This window comes from Jaculus jaculus, chromosome 7, assembly GCF_020740685.1.
Source record: "Jaculus jaculus isolate mJacJac1 chromosome 7, mJacJac1.mat.Y.cur, whole genome shotgun sequence".
In the NCBI taxonomy this organism is placed as follows: domain Eukaryota; kingdom Metazoa; phylum Chordata; class Mammalia; order Rodentia; family Dipodidae; genus Jaculus; species Jaculus jaculus.
The window spans coordinates 148,315,652-148,333,926 of record NC_059108.1 but is presented as its reverse complement, the minus strand read 5'-3'; the positions used below and the strand labels follow the sequence as shown (position 1 = coordinate 148,333,926).

The following is an 18,275-nucleotide window of genomic DNA, read 5'->3' as shown; positions in this document are numbered from 1 at the left end:
GATAGGCAGAAACAAGTATGTTAGGGGGAGCAGGCTTTGGGGTATGGTAGCCTAGCTTCCTCCTTGCCACGGTTGAGCTCACTCTTCTGCTGGTCTCTGACCAGCGGTGAGAAGTGATGTTCAGCCTGGACTGACCCATCCTCTCCCTGGCAGCCCAAACCCTACCCTGGAGGCTGTAAGCCCAGTCATCTCTCCCCTTCCACTGTTCTCAGTCAGGTGTCCCTTTCCGCAATGGGGAGGAGGTAACATGATGATCTCAGGTTACACCCACTTCCTGGAAGATGGCAGAGCTGCACCCCTGACTGCCAGCTAGCTCTCCACCTGTGCGGGCACCACATTTTCTTTATCATTCGTCTGCTGGCAGTGCCATACGTTGGCTATTTGTGAATGGTGCCCAACAAACGTGGATGTTCCAGTGTCTCGGGATGCTCTGACTTGGGTTGCTTTGGGTAGATGCCCACAAGTGGCAGAGCTGGAGCCCATGGGAGCTCTGCTCTCAGTCCTCAGGAACCTCTGCACGGATTCACGCCCTTGCTAAAGGCATGACCATGCTCACCAGCAGCACCAACTTCCTCCTCCCTAACCCTCACCAGCAGGTCTTGGCATTTTTCCCTTGATGTCAGTCATTCTGGCTGCAGTGAGAAGGAACCTCAATGAAAAGAAAAATGTTTTTTCAAGGTAAGATCTCACTGTAGCCAGGCTGACCTGGAATTCACTATGGAGTCTCAGGGTGGCCTCGAACTCACGGTGATCCTCCTACCTCTGCCTCCAGAGTGCTGGGATTAAAGGTGTGTGCCACCAGGCCCAGTTTCAATGAAATTTTGATTTGCATTTCCTTCATGTCTGAGGATGTTGAGGTTTTTCACATGTCTGTTATCCACTTGTATTTCGTCTGTTGAGAACTATCTGTTCAATTATTTTGTCCAGTTATTGCTTGCATGAGTTGTGCTTTTTGTTTGTATTTTTGAGCTCTTTATATATCCTAATATCAATCACTTGTTATTGGCAGACTTTCACCCAGTGTACAGGCAGTCTCTTCACTTTGGTAGTTGTTTGATTTACTATGCAGGCACTTTTTGATTGTATATATTTTTTTTGTCACTTCCTTCTATTTTTTCCTGGGCCATTACAGTCTTACTTAAAAATCCTCGACTATATTCATATCCCTATATTTTCTCTTAGCAATTTAAAATTTCAGGTCTCATGTTAAAGTCTCTGGTCCATTTTAAACTGATTTTAGGCAGGGTAAGAGGTGGGAGTCTAGCTCATTCCTCCACATTTGGATATCCAGTTTCCGTGGTACCATGTGTTGAAGGACTTTCCTTCAATATAGTTTTGGGGCACATTTGTTGAAAAACAGGGCCCAGGCTAGAGAGATGGCTTAGCTGTTAAGCGCTTGCCTGTGAAGCCTAAGGACCCCGGTTCAAGGCTCGATTCCCCAGGACCCACGTTAGCCAGATGCACAAGGGGGAACATGCATCTAGAGTTCGTTTGCAGTGGCTGGAAGCCCTGACACACCCATTCTCTCCCTCTCTCTCTCTCTCTCTCTCTCTCTCTCTCTCTCTCTCTCTCTCTCTTTCTCTCTCCTCCTCCTCCTCCTCCTCTCTGTCTGTCAGTCTCAAATAAATAAAAATAAACAAAAAAATTTTTAAAAAGAAAAAAAAAAGAAAAGAAAGACAGGGCCCGTACCTGTGTGGGTTTGTTTCTGGGTCCTCCATTGTATCCATTGGTTTATGTGTTTATGGTTTTGTCCATAATGATGTTTTAATACAAGAGCTTTTTTTAAAGTCTTTGTTTGTGTTTGAACATGGGCTGTGTGTGTGGTGTGGTGTGTGTGTGCCATGGTGGAGGGCAGGGGACAATCTTAGTGCTGGCTCTGCTCTTCCTCCTTGTTTGAGCCACGGTCTCCGGTTCACCATGTCATATGCCAGGCTAGCTGGTACACAAGCTTCTGGGGATTTTCCTCTCCTCTCCCTGCAGGCACGCTGGATTAAAAATGCTCACACTCCCCCATTGGATTTATGTGGGTTCTGGAGATGTGAGCTCAGGTCATCAGGCTTACGCAGATGAGCTCTTGACCCTGAGCCATTTCCGCAGCCCACAGTGCTTTGTAATTTAACTTGGAAACAGGCATTGTTATACCTCTAGCATTTCTCTTTCTGCGTAGGATTGCTTAGCTATTCAGAATCTTTTGTGCCTCCACACGAATTTTAATATTTTGTTTTTCTGTAAAGAATATCTTACATGAGCACTGCATTGAATCTGAAGATCACTTTTGATAATACAGCCTCTTTAGGGGTAGAGCTTCATCTCAGTGAAGAGTGTATGTTTAACAAATGTTTTGGGCTCCAGAACTGACTATGTATATATATTGCCATTGTAATCTTCATTGTCAACTTGACTGGGTTTATTTTTATATCTTTTTATCTATTTATTTGAGAGAGACAGTAAGAGAGAATTATGGACATACCAGGGCCTCCTGCCATTGCAAACAAATGTGAGACATATGCACCACTTTGTGCCTCTGGCTTATGGGTGCTTGGAAAATGAACCTGGGATGTAAGGCTTTGCAAGCAAGTTCCTTTAACCAGTAAGCCATCTCTCCAGCCCTGGATTTAGAATCAACTTGGAGACACCTGTAGATGTGCTTGTCTGTGAGGGTTGCTTCCAGAGAAGTTTAACTGAAAAGAAAAGATCCTCCTTGAATGTAGGTGGCACCATCCCATGGGCTGGGGGCCTGCACTAAACAGAAAGGAAAAAAAAAATGGAGAAATCACGAGAACCATGTCCACCTCTGCCTGCTTCTTGACTATGGGTACAATATTGCCAGTCTCACTCAGCCACCGTTCCTTCTCCACCATGATAAACTATACAAACTGTGAACCAAAACAAACCCTTCCGTAAGTGAATTCTAACCAGGTAATTTGGTCAGAAGAATGAAAAATGAATAAATATTACCACTTTGACAGTATTAATTCTATCAGTTCATAATATAGGACATCTTCCATTTTCTAGTGTCTTTTTTTAATACTTCTGTTTATTTATTTGCAAGCAAAGAGAGATAGAGAGAAGAAAGACAGACGGAGGCGATGGGAAGGTCAGGGCCTCCAGCCACTGCAAACGAACTCCAGATGCATGGACCACTTTGTGTATCTGGCTTTACATGGGTGCTGGGAAATCAAACCCAGTTCGTTAGGTTTTGCAGCAAAGCACCTTAACCATTTAGCCATCTCCCCAGCCCTCTTTGATTTCTTTATTCAATGTTTCAAAGTTTTTATTTGGAAGGTCTTTCATCTGACAGGCTAGGTTTCTTCTAAGGTTTTCTTATTAAAGCACTGTGGCTGTGATTCTTTTCCTGCTTTTTGTTTTTTAGTATGTTTATTGTTGCTATGTAGAAAAATACTAGTTTCAGGGCTGGAGAGATGGCTTAGCAGTTAAGGCATTTGCCTGCAAAGCCATAGGATCCCAGTTTGACTCTCCAGGGCCCACATCAGCTAGATGCACAAGGGGGGGGCGCATGCATCTGGAGACCATTTAGAGTGGCTGGAGGCCCTGGTGTGCCCATTTTCTCTCTCTCTCTCTCTCTCTCTCTCTCTCTCTCTCTCTCTCTCTCTCTCTCTCCCTCCCCCCTTCTTTCTCCCACTCAAATAAATAAATAAACATTTTTGTTGATTTTTGTGTTCTGCTATTTGCCAGAAGCATTTATCAGATCCAAGAGCTGTCTAGCAGAGCCATTAGGGTGTTGATATACATAGGACTATATTGTCTGAAAATAGAGACACTTTGACTGCTTTGGTTCCTTTCTATATCCCTTTTACTGCATTTTCCTATTGCCCAAGCTAAGACATCAATCAGTACATTACATGAGTGGAGAGAGTGAGCAGATACCCTTGTCTCTTTCCTGATTTTAGAGGAAATGATTGCCATTTTTCTCTATTTAGTGTAATGTCTGTAGTTTTGTCTTATCTGTTCCTTTTTAAGAAATATTTTTATTTATTTGTTTGCAAGCAGATAAGCGGAGAGAGAGAGAGAATGCCAGGTCCTCTTGCCACTGCAAATAAACTCCATATTCATGTGCCAGTTTGTGCAACTGACTTTACATAGGTACTGGGGAATCAAACCCAGGCCATTAAGCTTCACAAGCAAGTGCCTTAACCCCTGAGTCAACTCTCCAGCCCCTGATATTAATATTTATTATGTTGATGCATGGTCTTTCTATTGCTTTCTTTAGAGATTTTACCATAAAGGTGTGTTGAACTTTTCTGCATGCATTTAAATGATTATCTTATTTCTGTCACTAAATTTATTTGTATTGTATTTCACTCATTGATTTGTATATATTAAAACATCCTTGCACAGGTTTGTAGACTAGGTTAAAAAACAGGATCCTTCTATTTGTTGCCCCCAAGAAACTCACATTTCCATAAAAGATGGACCCTATCTTGGGATACAAGGATGGAAAATTGTATTTCAAGCAAAAGGACCTAGGAAACAAGCAGGTATTGCTATCCTAATAGCTGACAGGGTAGATTTCAAACCAACCTTAGTTAGGAAAGATAAAAAAAAGATCACTTTATATTGATTAAAGGAACATTCCAGCAGGAGGGCATTGCAATTCTAAAAATATATGCACCTAACATAAGGGCTCCCAACCTCATCAAGAAAACACTATTAGAATTAAGGTAACAAACTGGAGAGATGGCTCAGCAGTTAAGGCACATGTCTGGGAAGCCTAAGGACCCAGGTTCTATTCTCCAAGTCCCATGTAAGCAAGATGCACAAGGTGGTATATGCATCTAGAGTTCGTTTGCAGTGGCTGGAGGCCCTGGTGTGCCCATTCTTTCTCTCTCTCTCATAAATAAATAAAAATAAATCTTTTTTTTAAAATTAAGATAACATATAACACCAAACATAATTGTAATGGGTGACTTCAATTCCCCACTCTCATCAATTGACAGGTCACCCTGGCAAAAAAAAAAAAAATGCATCTGGATTAAATGAGGCCATAGAACAAATGGACCTACTAGATATCTACAGAACATCTCATCCAAATTCTTTTCAGCAGCAGCACATGGAACATTCTCTAAAATAAACCACATATTAGGACACAAAGCAAACCTTAATACAGGAAAATTAACATAATTCCTTACTCTATCCAATCACAATGGGATTAAACTACAAATCAATAGCAAGAAAAGCTATAAAGCATACACAAAATTATGGAAACTAAACAATACACTACTAAATGACAAATGGGCCAATGAAGAAATCAAGAAGGAAATCAAAAAATTCATAGAGGCTGGGTGTGGTGGTGCACGCCTTTAATCCCAGCACTTGGGAGGCAGAGGTAGGAGAATTGCTATGAGTTCAAGGCCACCCTGAGACTACATAGAGAATTCCAGGCCAGCCTGAGCTAGACTGAGACTCTACCTCAAAAAAACAAAAACAAAGATTCATAGAATCAAATGGTAATGAGAACACAACATACCAAAACCTTTGAGACACAATGAAGACAGTCCTAAGAGGGAAATTTATAGCCTTAGGTGCTTATATTAAGAAATTAGAAAGCTGGGTGTGATGGCACACGCACTTGGGAGGCAGAGGTAGGAGGATCGCCATGAGTTCAAGGCCACCTTGAGACTACCTACTGAATTCCAAGTCAGCCTGGACCAGAGTGAGACCCTACCTTGAAAAAAAATAAAATAAAAATTAGAAAGGTTGCAAGTGAACAACTTAATATTGCACCCTAAGGCTTTGCAAACCAAAAACCAGTAGATAGGAAGAAATAATAAAGATTAGGGAAGAAATTAATGAAATACAAACCAAAAATAAAAATAAAAGCAATACAAGAATCAATGAAACAAAGAGTTGGTTCTTTGAAACTAAATGAGATTGATAAACCCTTAGCAAATCTGACCAAAAGAAACAGAGAAGAGACACAAATTAATAAAACTAGAGATGAAAAAGGCAACATTACAGCAGATACCAAAGAAATTCAGAAAATTATAAGGACATACTTTAAGAATATATACTCCACTAAGCTTGAAAATACAAGAAATTAATGATTTCCTTGATTTATATAACCCACAAAAATTAAATCAAGATGAGATTAACCACTTAAATAGATGTATAACAAGTACAGAAATCCAAGCACTTATAAAAAAATCTCCCAACTAAAAAAAAAGTCCAGAACCAGATGGATTCACTGGTGAATTATACCAGACCTTCAGGGAAGAACTAACACCAATGCTTATCAAACTTTTCCATAAAATAGAAAAGGAAAGAACTCTACCAAACTCCTTCTACGAACCCAGCATCAGCCTTATATCACAACCAAGCAAAGATAGAACAAAAACAAAGAAAATTACATACCAATCTCCCTTATTAACATAGTTGTAAAAATTCTCAACAAAATATTGGCAAACAGAACACAAGAATTTATCAAAAAGATCATTCACCTCAATCAAATAGGCTCTTATCCCAGAGATGGAGGGATGGTTCAACATACCCAAATCAATAAATGTAATACACTATATAAATGGACTGAAGGACAAAAATCACATGATCATCTCAATAGATGCAGAAAAGATATTTGACAAAATCCGACATACCCTTCATGGTGAAAGTCCTACAGAAACTGGGAATAGAAGGAACATATATCAACATAATAAAGGCTATTTATGACAAACCTACAGCCAAGATAATACTAAATAGGGGGAAACTTGAGGCTTTTCCACTAAAATCAGGAACAAGACAAGGGTGTCCACTGTCCCCACTTTTATTTAATATAGTACTGGAAGTTTTAGCTATAACAATAAGGCAAGAGACATACATGAAAGGGATACAAATTAGATGATGATATGATTCTATACATAAAGGACCCTGAAGACTCTACCAGCAAACCTTTAGAGCTGATAAACACTTTTTTTTAATTTTTATTTATTTATTTGAGAGCAACAGACACAGAGAGAAAGACAGATAGAGGGAGAGAGAGAGAATGGGCGCGCCAGGGCTTCCAGCCTCTGCAAACAAACTCCAGACGCGTGCGCCCCCTTGTGCATCTGGCTAACGTGGGACCTGGGGAACCGAGCCTCGAACCGGGGTCCTTAGGCTTCACAGGCAAGCACTTAACCACTAAGCCATCTCTCCAGCCCTCATAAACACTTTTAACAACATAGCAGGATACAAAATTAACACACAGAAATCAGTAACCTTCCTATATACTAACAACAAACATGCTGAGGATGAAATCAGGGAATCACTCCCATTCACAATTGCCTCAAAAAAAAAAAAAAAAAAAAAAAAAAAAGTACCTTGGAATAAACCTAACCAAGGAAGTGAAGGACCTCTACAATGAAAACTTTAAAACACCCAAGACAAATTGCAGAATACACTAGGACATGGAAAGACATCCCATGTTTTTGGATTGGCAGAATAAATATTGTGAAAATGTCGATGCAACCTACAATTTAATGCAATCCCCATTAAAATTCCAATGGCATTCTTCACGGAAATAGAAAAAAAATCCTAAACCAGGGGTGATGGTGCACACCTTTAATGCCAGCACTTGGGAGGCAGAGGTAGGAAGATCACTGAGCGTTCTAGGCTACCCTGAGATTACATAGTGAACTCCAAGGTCAGCCTGGACTAGAATGAGACACTATCTCAAAAAAAAAATTTTTTTTAATCATAAAATTCATTTGGAAGCACAAAAGCCCTCAAATATCCAAAACAATTTTGAGCAACAATAATAAAGCTGGCAGTATCACCATGCCTGATTTTAACCTATATTGCAGAGCCATAGTAACAAAAACAGCATGGTACTGGCACAAAAAGAGACACAAAGATCAATGGAACAGGATAGAGGACCCAGATGTCAGTCTGGGCAGCTACAGCCACCTGATCTTTGACAAAAGTGCTGAAAATAATCAATGGAGAAAAGAGCATCTTCTACAAATGGTGCTGTGAAAACTGGATATCTATTTGCAGAAGAATGAAAATAGAATCTTATCTTTCTCCATGCATAAGAATCAAGTCCAAATGCATCAGGGACCTTAATATCAGACCTGAAACTCTGAAACTGCTAGAGGAAAAGGTAAAGGAAACCTTTCAACATATTGGCATAGACAAAGACTTTCTGAATATAACCCCAGTTGCTCAAGAAGAAAAACCACAAATCAACCACTGGGGCCTCATGAAATTGCAAAGCTTTTGTACAGCAAAGGACACTGTGAATAGAGCAAAGTGTCTACCTACAGAATGGGAGAAAATCTTTGCCAGTTATACATCTGACAGAGGATTAATATCCAGGATATACAAAGAACTCAAAAAACTAAATAATAAGAAATTAAACAACCCAATTTAAAAAATGGGCTATGGAACTAAATAGAGAGTTCTGAAAAGAAGCAATACAGATGGCATATAAATATATTTTTTAAAAGTTCTACATCCTTAATCATTATAGAAATGCAAATCAAAGTTACTTTGAGATCCCATCTCACTCCTGTCAGAATGGCTATCATTAAGAAAACAAATGACAATAACTGCTCAAGAGGATGCAGAAAAAGAGGAACCCCTCTACACTGTTGGTGGGAATGTAATCTGGTAAAGTCATTGTGGAAATCAGTATGGAAGTTCCTGAGACAGCTTAAAATAGGTCTACCATATGACCCAGCTATACCATTCCTCGACATACATCCTAAGGACTCATCTCACTACCCTGGAGATACTTGCTTATCCATGTTTATTCCTGCTCTATTCACAATAGTGAGGAAATGGAACCAGCCTAGATGTCCCTCAACTGATGAGTGGATAATAAAGATGTGGTACATTTGCATTATGCAGTCCTACTCAGTGGTAAGAAAAAATGAAATTATGAAATTTGCAGAGAAATGGATGGACCCAGAAGAATTGTACTTAGTGAAGTAACCCAGGCCCAGAAAGCCAAATGTCACATGTTCTCTCTCATACATGGATCCCAGCTACAAACCTATAACTTGTGTGTGAGTTGGGATAAAACTCAGTAGCAAAGGCTAGTAATATAGAAAAGGGCTATAAGGAAGGAAGGACTTAAGGGGATAGTATTGTATATACATAAGCAGAAAAACATTACTGGGGGTGGAAAGGCCTAAGTGAGGTCAGAGGAAGAGATTGAGTAAAGGAAGGGTGAGGTATGGTTAACAAGACCTAGGAAGGGACTGGAGATATGGTTTAGTGGTTAAGGCACTTACCTGTGAAGCCAAAGGGCCTAGATTCAATTCTCCAATACCCACTTAATCATATGTACAAGGTAGTACATGCATCTGGAGTTCATTTGCAGTGGCTGGAGGCCCTGGTGCACCCATTCTCTCCCTCCCTCCTTCTCTCCCTCCCTCCCTCCCTCCCTTCCTCCCTCTCTCTCTCTCTCTCTCTCTCTCTCTCTCTCTTTGGTTTTTCGAGGTAGGGTTTCACTCTAGCCCAGGCTGACCTGGAATTCACTATGTAGTCTCAGGGTGGCCTTGAACTCACCGTGATCCTCCTACCTCTGCCTCCCGAGTGCTGGGATTAAAGGCGTACACCACCACACCCTGCTCACTTGCTCTCTCTCACTCTCTCTCTCTCTCTCTTTCTCTTTCTCTCTGCCACTTACTTCCTCTCTTAAATAAATAAATAAACAAATAAATAAATAAATAAATAATTTTTAAAAATCAAAGAAGGCATGAATAAGCCATATGGTAACCTGATTTTTTGGACAATGGCACACCAGAAGCATAGATTGTAACTAGAAAAATTTCAGTGCCAGGGATGGGATACCTTCTAGTGAGTTGTTGGCCAGAGAGGTCCCTGATGCCCCCAAAACATTACATGCCATTGACAAGGCTCTGGGTTTCTCACCAGAAATAGATGGTAAGACCCTATTGCTGAAGACTCCTCATGCTTGGGCTACAAGGTCAATCTTGCTGGAGCTGAGCTTAAAACCTCCTCCTTGTAGACCAGCTGACAAAAAGCTGAAAAAAGCTACACTGCATGTAGCTCTATGGGAGAAAGAGAAGGCATCAGTAGAGATAAACAACAGTGGACACTTCAAGCCTTAAGTTTGGCCAGTCTGATTAGATAAGCCAACAGGTGCAATAGTGGCATTTCTGTTATGGGGAAAACCAACCACTCTAATTGTACGGGAGGCCCACTCCATGGAAGGGAATACATGCCTGATACTGAAAAACCATGACAATGGAGGTCATGAGCCTAGGGTTGTAATGCCTGCTGGTGTCTGGCTAAATGTGTATATTATGCTCACCAATCTGCCCAGTAAACACTTCTCTTAATGTTCATACCCATATATTAATTCTACTCTCACTTTTGGTTAGAGAACCTTCTCTTTTCATATGACGGTGACCTCTGGGATGATTCAAAAGGCACCACAGTGCTGAGAAGAAGTGACAGAGGAGTGCTCAGCACTAAAACATCTCTATCACACCTTCCAAGGCTCAGGGTCCATTGCAGAAGAGGTGTCAGAAAGAATGTAAGAGCCAAAGGAAGGGCAGGACTCCTTACACCGTGCTCCTCCAGACACAAAATGGCCTGGATACTCATGACCTCGCAGTGCCTGACACTACCTACACAAGACCCTCATAATAGGAAAAAAAGATGATGACATCAAAATAAAAGAGAGACTAATTGGGGGGAGGGGTATGATGGAGAGTAGAGTTGTGAAGGGGAAGGTGAGGGGGGAGGAATTATCATGGTCTATTGTCTATAATTATGGAAGTTGTCACTAAAAATTTTTTTAATTAAAAAAAACAGTTGCAGACACATGTGCCCATTGTGTATCTGGCTTTACATGGAACTGGGGAACTGAACTGAGGCCATCAGGCTTTGCAAGCAAACACCTTTAACTGCTACGCCATCTCCCCAACTCCAGGCCTTAATTTTTCAACACAAATGATAACAGGAATTTGGGTGTCTTGAGAGTGACAGAGCCATTCTTGGCTCTTGGATGGGCATTTCACACAGGAGTTAAGGTGCCAGGTGCTCAGGATCACACAAAACTTCCACTGAGTCACTGGCCCCAAGGTTCTTGTCTCATGCGTTTGATAAATAAAATCTATGGGCTACAGTGCAAAATGTTTAGAAAGCTTTTATTATAGGGCTTTAGAGAAGGGAAGAAGGCAGAGCTCCTGTATAGCAGAGGGATCCCCAGAAAAGGGTATTTTAGGAAAGAAAGTAAAACAGAAACTCCCGAGTTGGGGTGGTCCTGCATGGCAATCTTCATAGGTTACTCAGATCCAGGTTTCTCATAGGGTGAAGGTTTTACTGGAGGGGGGTGAGCTAGTCAGTCCAGTTCCCATGCAAGGTGTCCAGGCACCTTGTAGTCAGCCACATCCTTACATCTGGTCTCTAGGAAAGGGGGACTCGTTTAGGGGAAAAGAGATTTTAAAAAAAAGGACCAGACCCTGCCTTTTGGAATTTCTGGTCTTCAGCAAGCTGGAGACTGCTGTGGACTCCTCTAGGGAAAAAGAAAGAAGGAAAGAAAGGATTCCCCCTTATAGGCTCAAGAACATTTCGCACCTTAGCCAAGAGAAAAGCTTAAAAAAAAAAAAAAAAACTGCTCACTTAGGCTGGGCGTGGTAGCGCACGCCTTTAATCCCAGCACTTGGGAGGCAGAGGTAGGCGGATTGCCATGAGTTTGAGGCCACCCTGAGACTACAGAGTAAATTCCAGGTCAGCCAGAGCTAGAGTGAGATCCTACTTCGAAAAACCAAAAAAAAAAAACTGTTCACTTTTGGGGCCTTTTACCCTAAACTGCCAACTTTTCCCTCCTATTCTTCCTCATAGTCAGCTAGTCCCCATCTCCCCAATAGACAGGCAATGCCCCTGCAGTCATGGCTAGTGTGGACTGCTGATTGTCAGTGGCTAGGATTTCTGGGTTGTTTTCCTAGGGTTTTGGTCTGTTTGGCTGGTTGCTTGGTTGCTGTTTTTTTGTTTGGTTGGTTTGGTTTGGGTTTTTTGTCCCTATGCATATTAAGGGTTTACTGGCTTATCAAGTTGAGCAAGGTGGATTTTTTTCCTAGTTGGTTATATTTTACCCTCTCATGAAAATCATTCTTTCCTATGATGTCATGAATGGGGCTGTCCTCCTCCCTGCTCTGAGCATAGGATTCCTTCAAGCATCTTCTGGAATCCTGGTCATGAATTTCTTAAATTTGTATTGTCTTGAAATGTTATTTATGCTCTATCAATTTTAGCAGTTCAGGCTGGAGAGTTGGCTTAGAACTTAAAGTCACTTGTTTGCAAAACCTGACGGCTTGGGTTTGATTCCCCAGGACCCACATAAAGCCAGATGCTTTTTTTTTTACAAAGTGCTGCATATGCCTGGAGTTCATTGCAGGGCAAGAAGCCCTGGTGCACATGCTCTCTCTCTCTCTATCTATCTATCTATCTCTATCTCTATCTCTATCATCTATCTATCTCTATCTCTTTGTCTTTCTCCCTCTCTTTCTGCTTGCAAATAAATCATAAAAAATATTTTTTAAAAGACACCTTTGTTATAGTAATCTTGGTAAGTAATAGTTTGATCTCAGGCCTTAAAAAAAACCACCCATACATGTGTCCCTGGCTCTAAGAGTGTCTGCTGACGGGTCCAATGTCGCTGCGGCGAGTTTGCCTTTATGAGGGGTAATTTTTCCACGCAGCCCTGAATGCTGTCCGGCTATTTTGTCAGCATTTGTGTCGTCGCAATTTGTGCAGAGGTTCTCTTCTGGCCACATATTTCTGGGGGTTGTAAATGCCTCTTGTGCGCGGATGTCCATTTCCTTCCCAATGGTTGGGTAATTATCTGCTATAATTCAACTGAATAGCTTTTCTCTGCCATTGGTTTTCACCTCAGCTTCTTTTAAACACCATGAATCCTTAGGTTTGATCTCGTGATAATGTCTCAGCATCCTTGGGGGCTGTGGCATGATTTCTGCCCCTCTGTTGCTATGATCTGGTGGGGTATTTCCTCAACTTTGTCTTCCACCCTGATCGGCTGTGTTTTCTTTTATCTCACCTATTGGTGATGTCTCCCACTGTGGTTTTCATTTGATTGAGTTTTTGGGGAGCTGGAGAGATGGCTCTGTGGTTAAGGCACTTGCCTGCAAAGCCTAATGACCTGGGTTCAATCCCTCAGTACCCACATAGAGCCAGATGCACAAAGTGGCACATGCATCTGGAGTTCATTTGCAGTAGCTAGATGTCCTGGCATGCTTATTCTGTGTGTGTGTGTGTCAATTTCCCTCTGCTTGCAAACAACTATTTTTTATCTCAATTTTTGGGGCTGGAGAGATGGCTTAGCAGTTAAGGTGCTTGCCTATGAAGCCTAAAGACCCAGGTGAAATTTTCCAGTACCCACATAAAGCTAGCTGCACAAGGTGGCAATTGTGTCTGGAGGTCCTTCCTTATAGTGGCTAGAGTCCCTGGCACACCTATTCTCTCCATCTGTCTCTCTAAATTAAATATTTTATTAAAATATCTCAATTTTTGCTGAAGTTCTCATCCATGTTGCTAATCTCTTCTGTGTAACTGACTTCCTTATCTATGTTCTGAATGGATATGTTTATATGATTTATCTGCCTTTTGTTTCTTCCCGTAAGTCAATGATCACTTTTATAAGTAGACTTTTGAATCCTTTGTGTGGTATTTCAACCGCTCCAGTATTATTACAGTCAGTAATGGAGAAGCTGGGATCTGTTGCAGGCGTTATGTTGGTTTCTCTTTAGTGTTTCTCCGTTTGCACTTTGAGCATCTGCTGCTCTGGATACTGTATTAGTTTACCCCCGGTTGATGTGACTGACAAGCAACCGAAGGAGGGGGAAGAGCTGGCTCACAGCTCAAGAGCAGGTGCAGCATGCTGGGCAGGGGAGGGGAGACTCGCCGCTCGAGAGTATGGCGCACAGCTGGAGAGATGGCTCTGTGGTTAAGGCATTTGCCTGCAAAGCCTAAGGACACAGGATCTACTCCTCAGGACCCACGTAAATCAGATGCACAAGGCGGCACATGCTTCTGGAGTTCGTTTGCAGTGGCTAGAGGCCCTGATACACTCATTCTTTCTCTCTCTCTCTTTCTCTCTCTCTCTCTCTCTCTCCTCCCCTCTCTCTTTCTCTCTCTCCATATATATCTTTCTCAAATAGATAAATAAAACATTATTTAAAAAGAGTATGTGCAGGTGGGAAGGACCACAGCGGGCACTTGAGGCAGCCCATCGCACTGCATCCCGGCCGGGAAACGGGGAGAGAAGAGTGCCGCTGCTCAGCTGGCTTCTTCCTGGCTACTCAGCCGGAGACTTCAGCCCATGGCATGGTGCCACCCACGTTCAGGGTGGGTCTTCCGACACCCATCAGTCAGTACCTAACCTGCTTCCATATCTTAGCGGTATGAGTAGTGCTGAGGCAAGGGAAGCCATCGAGGTATCTCTTTGACCTGGTTTCATTTCCTGTGGGTCTATACCCAGAAGTGTGATCTCTGGCCCATTTGATAGATCTCTTTTTAATTTTTTTGAGGAGCCTCCCTACTGTTCTCTGTAACGGCTGGAGTTACTTACCTTCCTGTCCACGGGCTTTCAGAGTTCTCTTTCCTTGACCTCGCCAGCAGGCCTGTTTTACTTTGCTTTTGCAACAGAAGCCCGCTTTGTAGCTCAGACTGGCCTCAAACTTACACTCCTGCCTTGGCTTCCCGAGCGCTGGGATTACGGGTGTGCCGTGCCTGCCTTTCTCTGCTCTTCTTTTCTATCTGATCGCAGACGATGCTCTTCTTGCTTGATCAAAGCCAGTCGAACCAGCTCTTGAGTGGGATTTGTGTTTCTCTGGCAGCTAATAAAGCCAGGCATTTTTTTTCCATAAATTTGTTGTCCATCTGAATTTCTTCCTTGGAGAACTGTCTATTCAAATCATTTGTTTTGGGCTGGAGAGATGGCTTAGCGGTTAAGCGCTTGCCTGTGAAGCCTAAGGACCCCGGTTCGAGGCTTGGTTCCCCAGGTCCCATGTTAGCCAGATGCACAAGGGGGCGCATGCGTCTGGAGTTCGTTTGCAGAGGCTGGAAGCCCTGGCGCGCCCATTCTCTCTCTCTCCCTCTATCTGTCTTTCTCTCTGTGTCTGTCGCTCTCAAATAAATAAATAAATAAAAAATTTTTAAAAAATCATTTGTTTTGCCCTACTGTTTTGTTTTGTTTTGTTTTGTTTTGAGCCAAGATTTCATGTAACCCAGGTTAGTCTGGAACTTACTATGTAGCTGAGAACGACCTTGAACTTCTGGTCCTCTGCCTCCCAAATTCTGGGATTATAGGCATGAGCTGCCACACATGACACATCGCCTGTTGTTTAGTTGGATTATTTGGGTTTCGTGATTTGGAGTCTTCAGCTGCACAGATCTCCTGAGTTCTAACCCTTTGTCAGATGAATAGATGGCAAAAAAAAAACGTCTCCCTTCCTGTAGCTTATCTCTATCTCTTCATTCTGTTGCTCAGTTTCCTTGCTGGGCAGTAGCTTCCTAGTTGGATATAATCCCATGTGTCTCTCTTGTGTAGTCTGTGCTTTTGGAGTCTGATCCAAAACCACCATGGCCTAGAGCAGTGAAGAATCACCCCGCTTTCGTCTAAAGTTTCACAGCATCAGTGCCACATGCAGGTCTCTGACCCATTTTGTGTTGATTTTTTAAAATATTTATTTATGTGTGTATTTATTTTAGAGAGACAGAATAGGTATGCCAGAGCCTCTTGCCACGAGAAACTCCAAACACATGCTCCACTTTGTGTATCTAGCTTTACATTGGTACTGGAGACTTGAACCCCAACCTGTCAGGCTTTGCAAGCAAGCACCTTTAACTGCTGAGCCATCTCCCCAGCCTTGAGTTGATGTTTTCAACGTCTTCTGCATGTGGCTATCCAGTTTCCCCAGCATGATTTAATGAAGAAGGCAGCCTTTCACCAGTATATGATGATACATTTGTGGAGTTTGAACTAACTGTAGGTGTGTGAGTCTCTGGAATCTTCATTCTATCTCATTGCTCTGTGTGTCCACTGCTTCTTTATTGTATTTATTTATTTATTTATTTAATAATTTCCTTAATTTATTTATTTATTTATTTAATAATTTCTTTAATTTCTTTATTTATTTATTTAATAATTTCTTTAATTTCTTTCTTTATTTATTTATTTCTTTAATAATTTCTTTAATTTCTTTAGGTAGGGTTTCACACTAGCCAAGGCTGACCTGGAATTCACTCTGTAGTCTCAGGGTGTCCTCAAACTCACAGCGATCCTCCTAACTCTGCCTCCTGGTTGTTAAAATAGATTTTTTTTTAATTTATTTGCAAGGAGAGAGAGAGAGACAGAATGGGTGTGCTAGATCCCCTGGCCACTGCAAATGAACTCCAGATGCATGCAGCACTTTGTGCAGTAGCTTTACAAGGGTACGGGGGAATTGAACTCAGGTCATCCAGCCTTTCAAGCAAGCGCCTTAAACTCTGAGCCATCTCTCCAGCCCTCTTTATTGTTTTTGTGAGATGAGATCTCACCTCTATATCTCTGGCTGGCCTGACACTCACCAGTATCCCTGCCTGTGCCGTTTGGGAGCTGGAGTGCAGGCATGCATCTCCACACCGGCTGTCCTGGTTTCTCTAGGCCTGAGATATGTGTTGAGATCAGGGCGTGTGGAGCCTCTGCCTTTTCTCAGCCAGCTCCCTTTGGTTATTCGGAGTCCTTTGTGGTCCCACATGGATGCCAGGGGTATTTTCTGAGTAGATGGGTATGTGGGTGGTGGGTGGGTTCACGGATAAGTGAATACATGCACGGTCGGGCTCCTGGGTGAATGGCGGGGAGGGAGAGCTCCCGGGTAGATGGCGGGGTGGGCGGGTGGGCACATGAAGTCCTGTAGACATGGGCACAGAGCTCGTACACAGTGGGTGCATGGACTTGAGAGACAGCACTCACCTTGAGACATGTCACTGAGCCCTTCCCTCATCTGAAACACAGGGACACTTCAATGGCCCCTGGCATCCATGAGACTAAGGAAGGACTGAGGATGCAGCTCCGCGAAGGGCGCTTTCCTGGCCTGCACAAAGCCTAGAGTTCAATCTTTAGCACTGGGGGGGGGGGGGGGTGCAGAAAGAAGAACTAAACTCTTCGGAGCTGAATGCATGCCACCCCTCTGGCAGGGCCCCTGCGCTCCCGGGATGTGACCCAGGCGAGGATGAGACCAGAAGCACCCCAAAAAGCACAAGCGCAGCACAAAGCTTGTCTGCAGATCACGTCGGCCCAGGTAAGGGTGCCAAGGGCGCGGTGGAAGGCAGGTTACGCCAGGCTTGCTCTGGGTGTAGGCGCGGGTGTGCCCGGCTGGCAAGAGGGCAAGAGGAGGAAGCAGAACCTCCCAGGCGCTGGTGCCCTCTGACCTAGTCTCTCCACTTCTAGGAACGGACCCTAAGGAGGTAATCAAGGATTTCTTCAGAGCCACCTCCCTGGCCAGGGCTGCTGTTAGCCCAGGGTGAATGTCCCTGCCCCCACGGGGTGGCCTCTGCAGTAGAGGACAGGACTTGCTGGTATGGGAAATCTTTGAAGTAAAAACTTAGTGAAAAAAAAAAAAAACTGAAGTGGGGAAAAATTGTGCGTGGAGTAAGCTCTCTCGACCATGCTGGGGAAGCAAGTTTAGCATTTGCGTGGAAAAGGTCCCAGGTGGGAACACACCAATTTGCTAATCCTAATTACCTAATCCTAGGGGCTTTTTTTTTTTTTTTTAATTCTTCCCAGTAATATTCAATTGTATCCACACTCAAGCTGGGGTGTGCCCGTGAGCAAACTCTGTCTTTGACCTTCCTTTCCTGGGGCCCGGACTCCTCAAAAGCTGGGTTCTAACCATAGACATCAATTCAAGCAGCAGAAAGCTTTGCAAATCGAGGAAAAGCGGAGCCAGCCAGGGCGTTGGCTGGCTGGGGACGCATCCAAAGCCAGGCCTGCCCGCCCGCCTGCCCCAGGCCTGTTGCAGCCTGCAGGAGCCGGTGCTCGGAGCCAGGCTACTGTGCCGACCTGGGCTCTGGGTTCTGCCCTTCAGCGCCTTCCCTGTGGACTCAGTTTCCCCACCTGGGAAGACAGGGTAATTCCACACCGCACACGGGGATCAGAGTGTGTGTGTGTGTGTGTGTGTCCACTGGATGGGGTGAGATAGGGGTGCTCGCTGGGGTCCTCCCGGCCTGGGGCCCAGGAACCAGCACACCGAAGGGGGAAGGGCTCGTCCAGTTCCCCTAGGACCCAGATGTCCCGCGAGGAGCCG

The 18,275-nt window shown here is 43.3% G+C and overlaps 1 pseudogene; it reads left to right on the top strand.

Annotated features, from left to right (window-relative positions):
• The window catches only part of LOC101608332, a 43,412-nt pseudogene extending 25,972 nt beyond the window's left edge, over nucleotides 1-17,440 (top strand).
• Nucleotides 17,441-18,275: the final 835 nt, after the last annotated feature.